The 4,893-nt window shown below is 40.4% G+C and overlaps 1 non-coding gene across 1 annotated transcript; it reads left to right on the forward strand.

The window, feature by feature from the left end:
• Positions 1 to 2,820: 2,820 nt before the first annotated feature.
• On the forward strand, positions 2,821 to 2,893 carry TRNAE-UUC (transfer RNA glutamic acid (anticodon UUC)). The gene has a single exon. It is a non-coding gene; the product is annotated as a tRNA-Glu (tRNA).
• Positions 2,894 to 4,893: the final 2,000 nt, after the last annotated feature.

Below are 4,893 nucleotides of genomic sequence, written 5' to 3' on the forward strand. Positions count from 1 at the left end.
CCAGCCCAGCATTTCTCATGATGTACTCTGCATATAAGTTAAATAAGCAGGGTGACAATATACAGCCTTGACGTACTCCTTTTCCTATTTGGAACCAGTCTGTTGTTCCATGTCCAGTTCTAACTCTTGCTTCCTGACCTGCATACAGATTTCTCAAGAGGCAGGTCAGGTGGTCTGGTATTCCCATCTCTTTCAGAATTTTCCACAGTTTATTGTGATCCACACAGTCAAAGGCTTTGGCATAGTCAATAAAGCAGAAATAGATGTTTTTCTGGAACTCTCTTGCTTTTTTGATGATCCAGTGGATGTTGGCAATTTGATCTCTGGTTCCTCTGCCTTTTCTAAAACCAGCTTGAACAGCTGGAAGTTCATGGTTCACGTATTGCTGAAGCCTGGCTTGGAGAATTTTGAGCATTACTTTACTAGCATGTGAGATGAGTGCAATTGTGTGGTAGTTTGAGCATTCTTTGGCATTGCCTTTCTTTGGGATTGGAATGAAAACTTACCTTTTCCAGTCCTGTGGCCACTGCTGAGTTTTCCAAATTTGCTGGCATATTGAGTTCAGCACTTTCACAGCATCATCTTTCAGGATTTGAAAGAGCTCCACTGGAATTCCATCACCTCCACCAGCTTTGTTCATAGTGATGCTTTCTAAGGCCCACTTGACTTCACATTTCAGGATGTCTGGCTCTAGGTCAGTGATCACACCATTGTGATTATCTGGGTCGTGAAGATCTTTTTTGTACAGGAAGAAGCATATCAGGTAGAATTTCAGCAGACCACAGGGCCATCTGAAGCCCAACACTATGCTCCCTGACCTGTACATAGCTAGCTGCCTAGCATAGTTCTGATTGTCCTCTGACCTCCAATCCCAACCTGAGGAGGTCTAAGAGGGGCCAGACTAGTACCAAGAGGCCTCAAGAGCCTGTGCAAGGGGTCCAGAGACTTTGGGGGATATCTGTGGGAAGTCCATGGAATTCAACACAGAGGACTCAGAGACCTTTTAGAAAATGCCTACTGTGGAACTGGGGTGATCTTAATCCCCAAGACGTGCTCCCCCAATCCCAGTTGTAGCCAGCTATCTAACCAACCTCAAGTAAGGAGCTTCTTGGCCCTCTTTCTCAGCCATACCTAACCCTAACCCCAAAATCGAACAATTAAATATGGACCTCATCCTAAACTTAATCCCAAACACTGATTCAGACCATGAACTCAACCTTCACATTAATCATAACCCTAAAGTCAAAGCTATCGTTTTTCCAGTGGTCATGTATGGATGTGAGATTTGGACCATAAAGAAGGTTATCAGATCAGATCAGTCGCTCAGTCGTGTCTGACTCTTTGTGACCCCATGAATCGCAGCACGCCAGGCCTCCCTGTCCATCACCAACTTAAGAAGGTTAAGTGCCAAAGAATTGATGCTTTTGAACTGTGGTGTTGGAGAAGACTCTTGAGCAGCCATTGGACTGCAAGGAGATCAAACCAGTCAATCCTAAAGAAATCAATCCTAACTTGTCATTGGAAGGACTGATGCCAAAGCTGATGCTCCAGTGCTTTGGTTACCTGATGGGAAGAGCTGACTCGTTTGAAAAGGCCCTGATGCTGGGAAAGATTGAGGGTGGGAGGAGAAGAGGATGACAGAGGATGAGATGGTTGGATGGCATCACTGTCTCAATGGACATGGGTTTGAGCAAGCTTCAGGAGATGGTGAAGGACAGGGAGGCCTGGTGGACTACAGTCCATGGGATCTCAAAGAGTCAGACACAATTGAGCAACTGAACAACAACCTAGTTTTAAACTTGACTATAAACCCTAACCCTAAAACTAACCATAAACTAGAGCCTAAACATTACCTGATCATGACCCTGACTCTAACCCTTAGCCTAATCCTAAACTTGATTTTTACCCTAAACCTATCCCTAATCATGAACCTGACCCTGACTGAAACCTAACCAGAACACTAACCCTTACTGAGAACCTGACGTAACTTTACATCTAACTCTAATCTTGACCCTGAAGTTAATACTAAACCCTAATTCTGACCCTGACAATGAGCTTGATTCATCCTGATAGTGATTCTGAAACTGACACTCACTCTAATTCTGACCATGAACCTGACGCTAATCATGAAATTAACTGTTTCCCTGATCCTGTACCTTACCCTGATCCTAAATCTGGCCATAACGTTGATACTAACATTATCTCTAAACCTGATCCTATGCTTATTTTGTAAGAAAATGTGTTATTCTGATCTTGTTTTTACATATACTGTTAATAATAAAAAGATTTTCTCTAATTAGTCATAAGAAGTTACTTTTAAGAAAAATGTGTTATTTTAATGTTTTCACTGACCTTGTCCTCACAAATATTGCTAAGTTTCATCAAAGTTTACTCTAAATCACAGTAAGTAGCTACTTTGGAGAAGAATGTGTGATTGTGGGCACATTTTTACTTATACTACTTAGATTAATCTAAATTTGCTCTAACTTTCAAGAATTTGTTTCCTTGGCAAAGAAACTGAGATTCTGAGCTTGTTTTAAAACATACTGCTTCTTTTCATCTAAGTTTGCCCTAATTTACACTGGGGATTTACTTCTAAGAAGAATGTGTGATTCTAAGCTTGTTTTCATTTATATTGCTTAATTCCATTTAAGTTGCACTAAATCACCACATGCATAATTTTTTAGAATTATGTGTGATTCTGTGCTTATTCAAACATATACAGCTTAGTTTCATTTTCATTTACTCTATCCATAAAAGTAGTGCTTTTAAGAAAAATTTCTGATTCTGAATGTGTTTTAAAATAAAGCTCTTGGGAGTTCCCTGGAGGTCCAATGGTTAGGACTCTGCACTTTCACTACCGAGGGCCCAGGTTCAATCCCTGGTCAGGGAACTAGATCTGACAAGCCAGGTGGCATGGCCATAAGTAAATAATAAAATAAAGCTCTTAGTTTCACTTAGATTTACTTTAACTCACTGTAAAGAGTTTATTTACAGGAAATATGTGATTCTAAACTATTTACATAGAAACTGCTAGTTTCATTAGATTTTATTCTAACTGGTATTGAGAAATTACTTTGAAGAAGAATGCAGATTCTGAGCTTGCTTTCTTTCTTTTCTTTTCTTTTTTTTAGAGGCTGATCTTCTTAAAAAATATTTATTTATTTATTCGTTTGGCTGCGCTGGGTCTTGGTCGGGGCACGTAGGGTCTTTGCTGGGGGCTCTTGGTTGCAGCGCCCGGGCTTCTCTCTAGTTGTGACAAGTGGGCTCTAGAGTGCAGCCTTAGTGGCTGTGGCACAAGGGCTTAGTTGCCCCACAGCATGTGGGATCTTAGTTCTCTAACCAGGGACTGAACTCGAGTCCCCTGCATTAGAGGGTGGATTCTTAACCACTGGACCACCAGGGAAGTCCCTGAGCTTGTTTTCATGTAAGTACTTACTTTCATTTAGATTTATTGAAACCCAATTAAGACCTTTTTGAAGGGCCCAAGTTATTTGAAAGTAAATTATTTGGTTTTGTCTAGATTTCTTCTAAGTCATATTGAGCAGTTATATTGGAGAAGAATGTATGATTCTGGTTCTGCTTCCATCAAATATAGACAGGGACCAGATTTGTACTCCCACAAGAAACAATCAAAGGAACCTGACAGAATGAATGAAACAATAGGGGGCTTCTTTATCATGTACACACTGCTATATTCATTGCTTATTTATTTATTTATTTTTGGCTATGCTGGGCCACGGGATTAGAAAAGGTCAGTTTTCATTCCAATCCCAAAAAAGGGCAATGCCAAAGAATGTTCACACTACTGCACAATTTCACTCATCTCACACACTAGCCAAGTAATGCTCAAAATTCTCCAGGCCAGGCTTCAAAAGTATGTGAACTGTGAATTTCCAGATGTTCAAGCTGGATTTAGAAAAGGCAGAGGAACCAGAGATCAAATTGCCAACATCTGTTGGCTCATAGAAAAGGCAAAAAGAATGGTAGAAAAACATCTACTTCTGTTTTATTGATTACATCAAAGCCTCTGACTGTGTGGATCACAACAAACTGTGGAAAATTCTTCAAGACATGAGAATACCAGACCACCTTACCTGCCTCCTGAGAAATCTATATGCAGGTCAAAAAGCAACAGTTAGAAAAAGACTGGGGTGTACACCCGTGGCAGATGCATGTTGATGTATGGCAAAACCAATACAATATTGTAAAGTAAAAAAATAAATAAATAAACTTAAAAATAAGAAAAAGACTGGGGAAAATGGACTGGTTCCAAATTGGGAAGGGAGTATGTCAAGCGTGTATGTTGTCACTCTGCTTATTTAACTTATATGCAGGGTACATCATGCGAAATGCCAGGGTGGATGAAGCACAAGCCGGAATCAAGATTGCCAGGAGAAATATCAATAACCTCAGATATGCAGATGACACCACCCTTATGACAGAAAGTGAACAAGAACTAAAAAGCCTCTTGATGAAAGTGAAAGAGGAGAGTGAAAAAGTTGGCTTAAAATTCAACAGTCAAAAAACTAAGATCATGGCATCCGGTCCCATCACTTCATGCAAATAGATGGGGAAACAATGGAAACAGAGACTTTATTTGGGGGGCTCCAAAATCACTGCAGATAGTGACTGCAGCCATGAAATTAAAAGACATTTACACCTTGGAAGAAAAGCTATGACCAACCTAGACAGCATATTAAAAAGCAGAGACATTAGTTTGCCGACAAAGGTCCATCTAGTCAAAGATATTGTTTTTCCAGTAGTCATGTATGGATGTGAGAGTTGGGCTATGAAGAAAGCTGAGGACCGAAGAATTGATGCTTTTGAACTGTGGTGTTGGAGAAGACTCTTGAGAGTCCCATGGACTGCAAGGAGATCCAATCAGTCCAT

This window comes from Bos indicus, chromosome X, assembly GCF_029378745.1.
Source record: "Bos indicus isolate NIAB-ARS_2022 breed Sahiwal x Tharparkar chromosome X, NIAB-ARS_B.indTharparkar_mat_pri_1.0, whole genome shotgun sequence".
Classification (NCBI taxonomy): domain Eukaryota; kingdom Metazoa; phylum Chordata; class Mammalia; order Artiodactyla; family Bovidae; genus Bos; species Bos indicus.